The sequence below is a fragment of the Heloderma suspectum genome, chromosome 2 (genome assembly GCF_057233095.1).
Source record: "Heloderma suspectum isolate Gila_16-S chromosome 2, 16-S_ref, whole genome shotgun sequence".
NCBI lineage: Eukaryota > Metazoa > Chordata > Lepidosauria > Squamata > Helodermatidae > Heloderma > Heloderma suspectum.
Genome location: NC_139459.1, coordinates 8,381,198 through 8,396,842, shown reverse-complemented (window position 1 = coordinate 8,396,842; position 15,645 = coordinate 8,381,198). Strand labels below are relative to the sequence as shown.

The following is a 15,645-nucleotide window of genomic DNA, read 5'->3' as shown; positions in this document are numbered from 1 at the left end:
GAAGGAGCTGTGGTGATGCCACCGTCACTGCTCTGCCACCGCTGCACCCAAGCAGCCCGAGTTCTCCCACCCTTCGTGCCAGGCATGGGCAGAGACAGCAGCAGGGAACCCGTGGCTTGGCTCATAAATGCAAGGCAAGCCAAGGGCTCTGGGGAAATCCCTACCTGTGACAGGCTCAAAGTGGAAACATTAAAATTGCACTTTCCCATTACACTCCACAGATCCATGACCGTCCAACTTAGAGCAATGCAGTGTCTAACAACTGAGTGTACCACGTAGAGTGCTGAGCATATGTTCTATCTAGCATGCTCTGTGATCAGCAGGGTGAGAGCAGAAAGCAGGCAATGCATTGAAGGATACTATTTTTGGCCTTCTGTGTGTTCCTGGCTTCAGTAATGTTTTCAGTAGGCAGAGAAATCCGCCATGGATTCAAATGAGGCAGGATTCTTACCGGCCCCACGTACCTCCGCCCCGCGAGGATTCCACACAGGATGGCACTCGGCTGCGTGCTCAGCCGGAGCCGTTCTCCTCCGTGCCGATTGCCATTTTTTTTAAAATGGCAATCGGCAGGATGTGCCCATAGACTTATATGCAAATAGAGCCGGGAATCTTGCATATAAGTCTATGTGTCCATAGGCTTATACGCAAGATTCACAACTCTATTTTGCGTATAAGTCTATGGGCACATCCTGCCGATCACCATTTTTTTTAAAAAAACAATGGTGATTGGCACGGAGGAGAACGGCTCTGGCCATCCAGATAAGTGGACCTCAAGCCGGGAGGCTCTGCAGAATCCTCATGGAACAGAGCCACTCCAGAGGATTCCGGGGGGCAGGGAGGAATGGATCACCTCCCCCCTGGGCAGATTCCCCACCGGAACAGACGGTGGGGAATCTGTACATCCCTAGTTTTCAGAACTGGGAACAAAGGATCAACAGCAATGGCTGGAGGGGGATTGAGCTGGGGGGGAGACACCTAAGGTTGAATGTGGCCTATGACCCAATAGCATACTGCCTGTAGCCTACAGCAAAAGCCTTTCATGCCTTGAAGTGCTGTGAAGCTTTCCTACTTAGCCCATCCTTTCCTCAGTTACTTGCCTCTGAGGACATTTTCCAAGTCTTTAACCCATCCCACAAATTTGCTCCTGTTCCTAAAATGTTCAAGAGATATTAATCCCTGCCAAAACTGTCCAATTTCTCATTCTTCACACAATGTGGATTGCAAACATTCTGATATCTTTGCATATTCCACCTGTCCTAGGGACCAGCCATGTTTTCTCATACCTGGCCTTGGTAAATTACCATCCCATTTTTTTTAGATTTTTTTTTTTTTGATGTGGGGATATCTTGTTAACATTTTGTGAATGTGAGTTGTTAGAGTTGTCATTTTTCAGAGTTCAGCTCCATCTTCCTGCCCCTGACATATAAATCTCTGAGTGGGGAATGGATGTGTCATATCTCTATTGCATATGCACCTAGATGCATGTGCCCGAGGAACACTGAGGTAAGGATGCAGGTGAATTTCATTTCAGTTTGCAAATCGCTCAAAAACGCCCTGTTCACAACCTCAAATGCAAACAGGGGTGCACATTCTCTGAAAATGTTCACAAATTCCTGAACTTGCATTCAAGTTCACCAAATGTGTGCTTGAAAAATGCACAGCTTTCTCCAAATCCGCAACTTTTGAAAAATGCATTCCTCCCCCCCACTTAAACAAACTGAAAAACAGGTTGCAAATGAAAATGGGAAGGAGCCGAACTGAGCTTTGAGGTAAACTTTGGAGAATTTCAGTGAGTTCTAGCATTCCTGATTCTCCCATCTCTACACTGAGGCACCATGCAATGGACAGCCTGTCATGTCTCACTCTACTGCTGGAAGGCTGATTTTAATCAGTCAATAATGTAATAGAATGATTATGGATCTCTAATATATCTCTAACCCATCATTGGAGGACAGGCTATTGCAGAGCAAAAGTATGCAGCATACAAGAGGCAGGGAAGAACCTTCAGCTTTGTGTAACGACAGAGAAGTTGGGAAAAGGACTTATCATGCTCTTTGATATGGGCATAGGGATGCTACATGTGTTTCCTGATGTACTGGTATTGGTATAGGTACCTAATGACATATGGTCTCTGGGCAGCTTACAGAATGTTAAAAAGAATAAATTGCAACATTAAAAATACATTATCAAGCCACTAAAAATGCAGCATAAATGTTCTTTCTGGTAAAGGAAGAAATAAAACAATAATGCAGATAACAATACACACGTGACTCATACATTATGAAACCCAAAAGCAGAAATGGTTTAAAAAGCCTGGGTGCATTAAAAAAAGAAGAAGGCTTCACTCAGTGCTGGAAAGACCATAGAGATGGTGCCACTTGAAAGTTTGCATTATGGCCACCAAACAGCTGGAGAGAAGTCTTGTGGAGGGAAGGTTTGCAATCTTTTCGAGCGATGTCATCCCAAAGTGAAAAAGCGTCCCAAAGCAAAAGAAGCGAGGGAGAGGGCCTTCTCTGTGGTGTCCCCCACTCTGTGGAACTCCCTCCCTAGGGAACTCTGCCATGCCCCCTCTTTAATGAGCTTCCGCCGTGCATTAAAAATGTGGTTGTTCAGGCAGGCATTTGGGATGGGTTAGGGTATTTTAGAAAATGTTTTACTGTGGAATTTTATTGTTTTAAACTGTTTTATTACATACTTTGTACATCGCCCGCATTGGCTGGGTGACCAGCCAGATGGGTGATTAATAAATTTAATAAGTAAATAAATAAACAAATAAATAAATAAATATCTTGCAGTGGGCTGCACTCAAGGCCTCTGGGGGCCACATACAGGCTGCAGGCTGCCCAATCATGATTTAAGGAAAGATTTAATCATTTGAAAATTCACCCATGGACAAAAAGCATGGTTATCATAATCTACAGCTCCCACCTTAACTTCTGCACCATGAAAGCAGTAAAACTGTACATTCTACAACCCCACTTCTTGGTGCTCACACTTCAGGGTGGGTAGGGACTAAGAGAAGATCTTTGTTTTATTTTTTCTCCCTTTTTCATAATACTCAAACATGGGGTCATTCAATGAAACCGATTGGCGGGCAATTCAGACCAGATGAAGTACTTCTTGCACAGTCCAAAATTAAATGGTGGAATTTTCTGCTACAATCTGTGGTGATGGCAGTAGTTTAGAAAGCTATAATGGGGGATCATGCACATTCATGGTGGAAAAGCCTATCAATGGCTGGCTACTAATCCTGGTGACTGTGTGCAATCTCCACAAATGACCCTGAATGCCAGGAGGGATGTTGGAGAAATCTGCAATGGATTCAAATGAGTTTGGATTTCTATGAATTCACCCTGTGGATTCTGCAGCAGACTGGCTTTTTCCAAGTCATGTGGATTCCGTGGATTTCTGGACCATTTTTTTTTTTTTTACTCGGGGTGAAGGGGTTTGGACAAATGCACATTTATGTAAGGGTGCATAAGGGCGTAATCCTGTGGGGATAGACAGCCACCTCTGAACTCAGAGGTGACCACCTATCCAATGCAGGGCACGCAGGAGCAGCACAGAGTGGATTGTCCTTCTGCAGGAAGGCGGAGCAGGGGAAGCAGGTGCCAGACGACACATAGGATGTGTCATACCAGCATTTCTGCCTTCCCCACACCAGAACACCCCCCAGAACCCCCCATTTTCGCCATTCTGAGCTCCTCTTCTGAGCGTGGAGCATAGGGCCCTTCTGAGCTGCCTGTGAGGCAGCATGGGAGGGGGGAAGGTCGGTTCTCAGGGAACCGACCTTGCAGCCCGGGCTCTGAGGTTGGTTCCTGGAAACTGACGTATCCTATGGCCATCTAGCGGCTGACTAGCGGCCATAGGATTGCTCCCTAAGTGAGTCACAAGATGCAAGTACCTAGGAACTTGACTCAGTGAAGGAAATGAACAAATACAAGAGATAAACGCAAGAACTGAGATGGCAAGAAGAACAGTGTTTGTTAAAATAAACCAGTATCATGTAATCGGGAACTTGCAGTAAGAATTTGGATGGTAAGATGCTATGTGTTTTCAATATTAATTTATGGAGTGGAGGCTTGGACAGTTAAGAAGGACAATCTGAAGAAAATCAAATCCTTCAAAATATGGATATACCAATGCATGTTGAAGATACCATGGACTGATCTAGTAACAAATGAGAACGTACAATGTAGAGTAACCAAACAAACAGAACTAATAAATACCACCAAGAAGAGAAAATTACAATACCTTGGCAATATTATCTGAAGTGAAAAATACACCACACACCAACTTATTATGCAATGGAAAACTGAAGGAGAAAAGATCAATGGGAAGAAGATGAACATCATGGTTAAAGAATTTGATGGAATGGTTTAGCTGTACTTCTATACAATTATTCAGAGCAGCGGCTTTAAAAACAAAAAGGGCTGTAATGATAGCTAACCTCTGATAGGAGATGGCACCTTAAGAAGAAGAAGCATTAATGAATAAAATTCTCATACAACCCCCACCCCCCAATCCATCAATGAGTAGATGATGGAATGAAAGAAATTTGATAATCTGCGAAACACAAATGGAAACGGAAAATCCATATATCCCTAAATACCATTCACTAGAAAACAACCATGGGAGATTATTGTTGAATTGATGTTCTACTTGAGAGCTTCCCAGTAACTTCTGATTACTTCCTATGGGAAACAAGATGCTGGACCAGATGGTCCATTGCTCTGATCTATCAGGGATCCTTTTATATTTTTTGTCCCCCAACCTCAGTGCCCAAAAGTGTGAGCAGGAGCCCCAGAATCAAGATTGTATACAATGGGTTGGATCCAGAATCTTCCTTCCATGAGAGGAAGGGACCTTCTGCAAACTGAACAGCTCTGGTCATGGAAGGTTCCTCCACCTGATTCTTGGTGATCTTGAAGGAACCAATGACCTAGGGAGGTGGTGGGCTCTCTCACACTGGAGGCAAAGACGAGGCTGGACAGCCATCTGTCGGGGATGCTCTGACTTGGATTCCTGCATTGAGCAGGGGGTTGGACCTGATGGCCTTGTAGGCCCCTTCCAACTCTACTATTCTATGATTCCCCCTCCCCCACACACGACAGCTTTCCTGACTCTCTGTGTTGCATTTTTAGTGGGGTGGAGGGGCTGCTGTGGGAAGGAGGGGGGAGGGAAGTCCAAATCTGGCCATGCAATTGATCTGGCTTAAATCTGGATACTAAAATCAGAGAAGATGCTGGTGATGAAGTGAATCTGCATAATGCCACTGGAGTGGGCCATCATCAGAACAGTGCTATACCCTCTGAAATCCTCCAAGGAAGACACAGTTGTCTCCAAAGTTCTAGTGATTTCAGGTGAGGGAGTGAGGGAGGGAAAGAATAATTGCCCTATCCTTCAAAAGCAGCTTCAAAAGCAAAAGGCAGTGTTGTCATTCCTGACGTTTGCTTTTAATATTTCATGGCTCTCGCAGTCCATTATGACCCATCACCAGACATTGTTGGAACTAGCATCTGCCTGGAGTTTAGTGAGAACTCCCAAAACAGATCCAGGGTTCCAGGACGCTTAGGGCTGGTTGAAAAGAATGTGTTTTTTTGTTTTAATCTCTGGGTGGAGAGAATATATATATATATATATATATATATATATATATATATATTCCCCCAAACATGATGCTTTAGTAAACTACAGGGTCTGAAATTCACATAAATAACAGAGGAAGAAAGTCAGGGGGAGCAAAGTCTGAGTGGTCTGTGAAGTTGGAAAGGAACGAGAGCTTAAAACGATGTGGGTGTCATGGACCAGCACCCCAAACCATTATCCTCAGAGGATTCCAACCTCTTGTCTTCAGAGTCAGTCAGAGAAGACTCAGCCATGGAAAAGCCTCATGAACCTTCCCCCCCTCCAGGACCCAAGTCTCCAGAGGAACCCTAGGGTGTGGTTCTCCCACATCCAGCAGAGGCTCAGTTACTATTCTCAGACTCTGAGGACTTGGGCCATAAAGGCCTTAGCATGCATCCCACAAGCACTTCCATGCCACTGCAGTCTGATGCTGCTAAAGCAGACCAGTCCCAAAGCCTCAGTAGGGGTAGAGGTGGAGCTAACCAGTCTAGATGCCATTAACTTCCTATCTAAGCCTCAGTTTTGCTCTGATCTTTGCTGGAGCAACATACAGATAAATCTATCTAGCTTCCAGCTAGGCTTTCTGTGGTGTTGATCTCTGTTTGCCTTGCTTCCTGAGAAACCTGACCTGACCTAATGTGAACTGACCTGACCCAACCTAACCCAACCCCTGCTCCATAGCAGACCCCTGAAATCCAAGCCACATCTCAGAGCATCATCAGAACCCATGGCTTAAAACAGTACAGTGGGTTCCTGCCTATGGTTTTGTAGGGAAATTAGAATTGTCTAGTGGTTTTTTCCTCAGACTACCGGCTTAAAAGTATGGCAGGTCCCCAGTTCCTGTTAACTAAAATTTGGCATGGGCCAGGAGAAGTGACTGCCTTGACACTGAGGTGCACTGAGTTCCACAAACAGAGACAATGGTTTAAAATAGAAAATATTGTTGTTGTTTTTATTAGAAAAAATGCACACAGACAAAAAGTAAGCATATAGAAGGACAAGCCCTGCTGAAAAAGAATCAACATGGCTTCTGGAAAGGTAAGTCCTGTCTCGTTAACCTTTCAGAGTTCTTTGAGAGTTTCAATAACCATGTAGACAGGGGCGATCTCGTAAACATTATTTACTTAGACTTCTAAAAGGCTTTTGACAAAGTCCCTCTCTCTCACCAAAGACTCCTAAGTCCTCCTGACCAAACATAGCAGTCATGAAATAAGAGGACAGGTCTTCTTGTGGATCAGTAACTGGTTAAAGAACAAAAAGCAGAAAGTAGGAATAAATCGTACATTCTCCCAATGGAGGGAAGTAAATAGTGGGGTCACACATGGATCTGTATTAGGACCAATCTCCCAAAATTGAATGTAGACTCAAATGCAATTTGCAGTCATAAATCCATACAGCAGCGAGGTCACAATGCATTCTGCAAAACAAAACAAAAAGTGTTTGACAAAATGCACAGATCTGAAAAATGTACAAACAAAGAAACATATTTCAGGACTTGCAATGCATCCTGTGGAAAAGGAAAAACATGGCTGATAAAATGTGTACATTTGAAAAGTGATCAAAGAAAAATGTGTACATTTCCAAAATGCGCAGAAGTATGCTTTACTCAATGGGTGGATGAATTGAAAGAATTCAGACATTTAAAAATGTGTAAATAATTACAAAAAGTATATACGAATTTCCGTATGGATTTTTGTTAAATAATCATTGCAAAGTCATGCAGAAATGGGATAGAATAGGCAAAAGTCAGATCCCATAGAATTAAAATGGTTCATCTTGAATTTGCATATTTCTATACAGTATTCTTAAGTCAACCATTACATGACATTTTTCTCCATGTTCTGAAGAGTAAAACTCCCACTGCTTTCCAGTGCTGCTATGGCTTCTAAACATGGATCCAAGGCACGGATCCTTATGGATCCCTATGCTTTTCCAAGGGATACCCCCTTTCCAAGGAATCTCCGCACAAACCACCATCAAAACCTAAGCCACCTCTATGTCCACAAATATGTTCTATGCTTTGATAGTGGTTTTGTAGGCATCCCATATATATAATTCATTAAAATCTAAAAGTGTCCGTTCCTTGGATCAGTGTTTAGAAGCCATGGTGATGATGGCAAGTACTCTGTCTTTGGAAGAAACACACACACAAACTTACCTGTGAACTTTTGTCTCATCCCTAGAATTAAGAATGTAATGAAATTTGCCTTCAGCTTTTATGCAAACTATCTGGCTTGGGAAATAGTATCTATCAGTAGTTACCAAATGTTCTCACCTGAGACAAAACATTGAGGCACATTTGAAGGATCCGGCTTAAAACAAAGCTGGATAATGAAAACCAAAAAAAAATCCTCATTGGTCATACCAGTTTCGACACACGTATCAAAACTCACACAAAGTTGTCTCAGCTCCACTTCATGTAAGACTAGACATTTCTTGGTTGCTTGCTCTCTGCCTTGTCTTGTCTTGTCTTGTCTTGTCTTGTCTTGTCTTGTCTTGTCTTTCCTTTTCCTTTTTGAGGGACAACTGTAGCTGGGAAACACAAAGACTTGTTGGTCAAGTAGTCCTGTGGGTATCATCTACCTCTCAATGGGACTGGATATCCTGCTGTTAAGTCCGGGGCTGGTGAAAATAAATCTCAACTAGTGATGGCCAGATCTACCAGCTCTGTTCCCATAGACTTCCACCATTAAATTCCACAGCAGCTATGTGCAGATAAAAAGAAAAAAGAGAAACAACAATAATGGACTGGATTTCTCACAAATCCCTACTCTCAACTTCAAAGGCATTTCGAAGTAGCAATGGGTAGGAATTCTTTCGGTTCACATTTTAATGCAAAATTATCTGAGGGGTGTGTGTGCACACTTGGTTTGCATTTTAATACAAATTTACCTAATTTCACACTCAATTATCTTTTGAAATTAGCTCTTCTCAGAATTCTGCAATAGAGTTCTCCGATATATGTGTGCACAAATTCATACATTAAGGACAATAATATTCAAATATGCATTTTTAAGGGAAAATGCCTGCACAAACGTGTATATTAGGCAAGATGCATACAAAATGCTTGTGTAAGGGGAAATGAGCATTTAAAAAGTTAATTTTCATACAAACATTTTAAAACATCCCAGAGTTTGGTGTGAGTCATATTTAAGACTGGAGAAAGTCTGACAGTTTGGGATGAACAGAGTTTAAGACTGACAAAATGAGAAACCGAAAGAAACCGAAATTGACAGATTCATCTAGGGATGGCAGAGAATTCCACCACGGATTCCAGTGAAGCTGGATTCTAAAGAGAAAAAAAAAGGCCCCCCGGAATCCATGGCAGAATGGCCTCCTCCCCCCCCGCGGAATCCCCCGGGATGGCAGTTACCTGGGGCGGATGCGGCGGATGTGGCGGCGGCGGCAGCAGTCCTGGCGGCGGCTCCGGCAGTGGCGGCCGCTGGTCTCCTGGCTGGCCGCGGCCGGGCTGCTGCGGCTGCCATTGCCATCCTTCAAGCTGTGATAGGCTACATAAGAATGTACGTAGCCTATCACAGCTAACCCCTAAAAAACAAAAACAAAGAACCCAGCGTACACAAATGGCAGCGGCTATGGCTGCTGCCATTTGCGTTCTCTAATTTTCGTAGGGATGGGGGAGAATTTCTCCCCGAAACTTCGAGGGGCTGAGTGCCAACGTATTTGGCCCCCTGAAGTAGTTTCGGGGAGAAATTCTCCTCCCCCCTGCCCCCCGCCCCCCCCGGATGGGACTTACCTTTCCCGAATGTCCCTCCTGGCGGCGGGTCCCGGCGGCGGTTCGGCAGATCTTCGACAGGGGCGGGGGCGGCAGCCGGTCTTTCGACCAGCTGCCGCCGCCGCCATTCCAAGAAAAGTAAAAAAAAACAAAACACCCCCATGATAGGCTACGTGACGATTAATGTAGCCTATCACGGCTAGATTTGCAAAGTCAGCCGTGATAGGCTACGTAAATCATCACGTAGCCTATCACGGGTGACTTAAAAAAAAAAAAAAGCGCGTACGGCTAATGGCGGCCCCCATAGGGAGCCGCCATTCGCGTTCCTTATTTGGTCGCTGTAGTCTACGTAAAGATTACGTAGACTACGGTGAAAATAATGGCAACGCTATTTGCGTTGCCCTTATTTTCGCTGTAGTCTACGTAAAGATTTACGTAGACTACAGCGACCAAATAAGGAACGTGAATGGCAGCTCCCTATGGGGGCCGCCATTTGCATACGCGCTTTTTTTTTTTTTAAGTCACCCGTGATAGGCTACGTGACGATTAACGTAGCCTATCACGGCTGACTTTGCAGATCTAGCCGTGATAGGCTATGTAAATCGTCACATAGCCTATCACGGGGGCGTTTTTTTTTTTACTTTTTATTTCGCGGCCGGGTGAGGCGAGGCACCTCCTCCCCGGCCTGAATTTCAGCCGGGCAAGGCGGGAAGCCTCCCCCCCGGCCTGAATTTCGGCCGGGAGAGGAGGGAAGCCTCCCCCCCCAGCCTGAAATTCGGGGGGAGCAGCGAAGCGCCTCCCCCCCACCGCGAAGCAAGCTGCGAGACCAGGTAAGTGGCTTTCGTGCACCCCTAAATTTTCGCCATTCTAGCCTACATAAGAATTTACGTAGGCAATTACGGCGAAAAAAAGGGAACTGCAAATAGTGTAGTAGGCACTATTTGCATTCTTTTTATTTGCTGTTTTGTTCTACATAAATATTTACGTAGGCATTTACGGTGAAAAAAAAGAAATGCAAATAGCGCCCACTACACTATTTGCGGTTCCCTTTTTTTGCCGTAATTGCCTACATAAATATTTACGTAGGCTAGAACAGCGAAAAATAGAGAACGCAAATGGCGGCCGCTGTAGCCGCTGCCATTTGCGTACACTGGTGTTTTTTTGGAGGGGTTAGCTGTGATAGGCTATGTAAATTCTTATGTAGCCTATCACGGCTGCCTGGCTGGATACAAATGGCGGCCGCTACAGTGGCCGCTATTTGCGTCTGCAGCAGTCCGTCCGTGGCCGGAAATCCGACTGCAGACAGCCCTGGCTGGCCGCGGAGCAGAGCCAGCCATCGAGGATCCTGGGGGGAGGACCGGATCACCTCCCCCCCCGTCTAGAATTCCGGGGGGAGGGACGGAGCGCCTCCCCCCCCACCGCAAAAGATTCCATGAAAAGGTAAGTGACTTTTGTACATCCCTACATCCAACCTTATTTCAAAGAAACCCCACCAAAGGGGTGTGGGTCAGGCCAGTCTAGCAAACTTTCTCAGGAAGTTTCACATATACCTCATCAGAGCCAAAATGATCCAACCCCAACTACACTTTTTACTCTTATTTTTATTGAATCATGCAGGGAAAAATGGTCTTGAGCTAACCTTGGTGCATATTTCTATTTGAGAGCAATAAATAGTGAGTTAAGTCCTTAAAATGTTAATTGCTTCACAAATAGGTAGTGCTGTCTAAATGAGTGACCGTTTAATGAATCACTCCCCCTCAAAAAGGTCAGTGAAGCAAGTCCCGGGTGCGTCATGTTATTTCAAGTTACCCAGCAAATGACCGCATTAATATTAACTGACAGATTGCAGACCTTTATGTTTATGTAGAGTGGGTTTCCAGCAAGTGTACAACTGGGAGGTGTTAGGAAAAGTTTCTGCCAGCGCATCATACTGTAAAGTCATGCCATTTGCAGGTCATTACTTGTTTGACATGTGAGTGTCTAATAATACTAATGGCTCCCTCTTTTTTTCTTTCACTCTCTTTTTGGTAGGAAAGGCACTGTAATGAATGCTGCACCCTTGACCTTTCCCCTCTGGACTCTTGGCTCAAGTTCAGTCATTCATTTTGTGAGCTGTGATGTTCTGCAAAGACTTTCTGGCAACTTTGAAACCTAGGAGGGTCCTCAAAATGCCACACATGTTTCCAACAGAAAACTGTTGCTGGTAGAAGATAGAGCTGTGCAGAAATGGCCTCTTGAAATTCTCCACACTATTTCTGGGCAGAGAAATTGGGGGGACAATTTCACCAAATATCTCCAGTGGGAGGAGAAATTCTCTGACAATTTCTCACAGGCAGGGCTCACCAGGGGGTTGGAGCTCAGCTGCCGCTGCCCCCCCCCCAAGAGCTTGTTTTATTTTTCATTGCCATTGAAAGTGGCAACAGCAGCAACTGTATTGGCAACCTGGTCCCCATTTTGCATTGTCCACAATACCCTGCACCTAGCATCGTTCTGGGACATTGTGGTAGGGAAGGAAGGCAAAATTAACCCCCAAATGGGGAAAGCATTAGGGGAAATATTTCAATGTGGCATTTTATTTCTAGAAGGGTAAGAGAAAAAAAAACTCAGGACTTTTCTGAGATAAATGTTTTCTGTGAAATTTTGGCTGAGCTCTAGTTAACTTGCTTTAGGATTCAGCACCTTCGCTAGGATTTGCCAAATGTTAAATTCCTGAGGACAAATTCCAGACACATCTTGTCTCTAAGATGTGGAGAGATGATTGTACAATGAAAGGCAGAATACTCACACATAGCCCTTGGCCACCCCATTTGCAAGGTAAACACTAGAATCCTGAACCTAACCCATGAGAATTTCTCTGAAATATCTTCTCTTTTCAATTCCTTTCTGAAAGCATTTTTTTCTATGAAATTGAATAAGAATGGTTGAAAATTAATTGGGATAACTTTTTGGCCTAGCACTAGTAGGAGATGTTGCTGCTATTAATGACATGTCACTTGAAGCAAAATTCAAAGCAAATACGGGGTTTCAAATGGTGAAATAAAAGAATGCACTTCTTCAAGTCCATGGGACAGGGGTAGATGGTCAGAAACTACCATCTCATTGTTGGATATGGTTAGAAAGAGCTGTATCACCCCTACCAGAGCATATAAAATGCTTCTCTAGGCATCCCTTGAGTCCTTATGTCCTTGCCCACGATTGGTCACTGCTAGAACATGGAAGAGAAGTCTTTGCCAGTTTAGAGTACGTATTTGTTTCCACAATGCACTTCTCATTTCCCCCATCCTGTCCTCTCAATATGGAAATGGAGCCTAATACTAGGAAGTGAAACCACGGGTTACCAGTAGAAAGAGAAATCACAGTAGTGGACCGTGGATTTGAATTGGGAAGCCACTGTCCTAGCAATAGGGATATAATTCTAGACTAAAATGCAGATCTCAGGAAGGAAAGAAAGTTCCCCACCAAGACTCAAGAAGGGGTTGCATGAATCAGGTTCTGACCTGCTGGCCTCCAATCTGGTCTGATGAATGTTGGCTGCACAGGGAAAAGAAAAGGACAGCAGCCGAAAATATATTTCATTGTTCATTAGGGAGTGTGTGAGCATTTCTGCGTAAAGGTGCCCAATTCATAACAAGGATCATGAGCAGTGAAAACTCATATTAGGGCCTGTTACTTCAGAACATCAGCATCAGAAATCATCATTTTAGGAGCCAAAAGCAAAGGTTCATATTTTAAAACAGAGTATTTGTATGTTGAAGTCTCAGAGTGAGAAGGACTGAAAGCTTCTTTATTTTGGGGGACTACTCTGTTCCTAACCCAGAGTTGGGTAGAAGATTGATCAGGATGTACTGGTACATCTCTAGGAGATTTGCGGCAGATTAACAAAATGGCAGCTTGGCAGAGCAGCAGGATACCATTCCCTGGGTGCCCATGGACTACCGAGCGGCTTGCCATGCATGGCGAGCAGGGTCGGGGGGGCAGCGGGTGTCCAGTGAGCGGTATGCGGCATGGGCAAGGGTGAGTTCACCCATCCCTATGCACAATTCCTGCTGTGATTTCACTTTCTAGTATGGAACAGCTCTCACTAATACAAATATCTTATTTGCCTTATAAGTAAAACTCTAAGCAAGTCACACTTGGTGGCATCACCAAGGGCCAGATAAACGTACTCCATGGACCATAGCCTACCGATGGGCCATGGCATGGCTATCCCTGGAATAAGCCATCTCCTGGAATGCCACTCTTGTGCTCCAACCCTACTAAATGATGCAAAACCAATTTCGTGTAATATTGTCACTGAAAAAAAAAAAAATCAGTGGCTTGGTGGTGGAAGATTTGTGACTGCAATTATTTATTCATGTTAAAGTTCATTATTAAGTCTTCCTTCTTGCTCTTCGTGCCTATTATGTGATGAAATATCAATACAGAGGAAGGGAGGGGGATGATGCTTAATGATCAGGGAGTGAGAGGAGAGGAGAAACACCAAGATATATGAAACAAACAAACAAAGATGAAGACTGGAGGTGAATACATTTATATTTTGTGGGAGCTGGTCCAAGGATGAACACGTCTGGACCCCATGCAATGTTGGGCCCTTCTCTGCAAATTTAAATCCATTCTTCATACAGTGTATAATACATTTTTGGGTAGGGATGGATGGCACGGACACCCAGTTCAGTCCAGGAGTCTGGCAGAACTTCTCCTTCCTTCAACCCTAAGCCCTACTCACCAAGCCCCTGACAGTGCTTGCCCCCTGCCTGTGGTTGGTGAATGGCCTGCACTCACCCCAGCAGCCTTGTTAAGTTTCATGGTCACCATTTTCTGAGAAATAAAATGGCGATTACAAAAATGTGTGAATTTGTGCACATGCAAAAATGGACATTTTGCGAATTCACATATCCATGTATGTACAAAAATGTGCATTTTACAAAAAAATGCACATTTCCACACATTTCCCACACAAGGATATGCACATTTGCAAAAAAGCACATTTTTGCTCATACAAAAATGTACATTTTTGCAATCGCCATTTCTTTCTCTTTTTTAGAAATGGCAACCGCAGAGCTCGCTGAGGCTGCTGGGGTGAGCGTGGGCTGCTTGCCGAGAGTGGGAGGGGCTCGAGCATAGTCTGGGGACTGGCAAGCAGGGGCAGAGGCTGGTCAGGAGTCTAGAGAACCCGAACAGGGATGAGTTCGCACATCCCTAGTTTTGGGCTTTGTTGCCAATTTATAAGAATCAGCAATGGGTGGTCCTTGCATCAAATCTGGCCAAGGAAGGCTACCATCATGCATTTGCCTGGCTTTGCTCCAGGTAATTGGTTGCCAAGCAACAGGAAAATCACACCATAATGATGTCAAAATATAAACTGTACTAGCGCATCATGGTGGTGATGGGGAGCTCAATGCAGTCTTGCAGTTTCAGTGATATCTAGGAATATCAGAGAAAGGAGCAACAGAACCAAATGTGTTCCCGATTTTCATGAATCTGACCTGTGGATTCCACAGCGGACCATTTTTTCCCCTGTTGGGTGGGTACCATGGACTTGCAGACTGATTTTCTAACTTTCCTGTAAGTTGCACAAAATCTGTCATAGAAAAATATGCAAAAAAAAAAAGTGAATTTCCCCATAAGCTAAAGCATGAAAATGTGTGTTTCAGGAAATGTCTGCATTTTCACATATGTGAAATTGTGTGATTGTGCAGTTGCACAAATGCAAATTTGTGCAAATTTGGAAATGACAACAAAAAGTATCTGTCCATCAATGGGTTGACAATGGAATGAAAGGCACCTGACAATCCAGGAAACACTGACAGAATGGGGTTTACACAGTCCATACATCCCTAGTGATATCCATGTGTTCCTTGTAACATGAAATTCCATTCTTAGCTGCCAAACCAGAGGCAAGTGTAGTGTAAGAAGATAGAAGCTGCAGCTGGATCCATCTAGCAGCCCGCTGGGGGTGGAAAGGAGGGCCTTGTGTTTGAGGTGAAGCGGAAGTTTATCACTTGACTTTGCTGTTGTGACTTTGCTTTGTATGCAAACATCAAGGATGAACACACCTGTGTGATCTAGCTCCAGATCTCATCCATTTGCACAACACTTCCAATCATGCTTTAAAGTACTGATTGGATTTGAACTCACAATGTAGTACACTACTGTTCTCATTGTACAAATAGAAGGATCAAGGCTGAGAGGGAGAGGATGACTTTGTCAAAATTAGGTGATGTCCCTTGCTAAGATAGAAATTCATCCCTAATCTACCAGACCCACCTTATTGTAGGGATGTC

General features: G+C 44.2%; 1 long non-coding RNA gene across 1 annotated transcript in view; it reads left to right on the top strand.

The window, feature by feature from the left end:
* The window catches only part of LOC146351911 (uncharacterized), a 52,255-nt gene extending 38,567 nt beyond the window's left edge, over window positions 1–13,688 (top strand). Inside the window, exons 4-5 of the long non-coding RNA XR_014787333.1 lie at window positions 6,588–6,666; window positions 11,393–13,688. This is a non-coding gene — a long non-coding RNA (uncharacterized LOC146351911). The remainder of the gene's footprint in view (window positions 1–6,587; window positions 6,667–11,392) is intronic.
* Window positions 13,689–15,645: the final 1,957 nt, after the last annotated feature.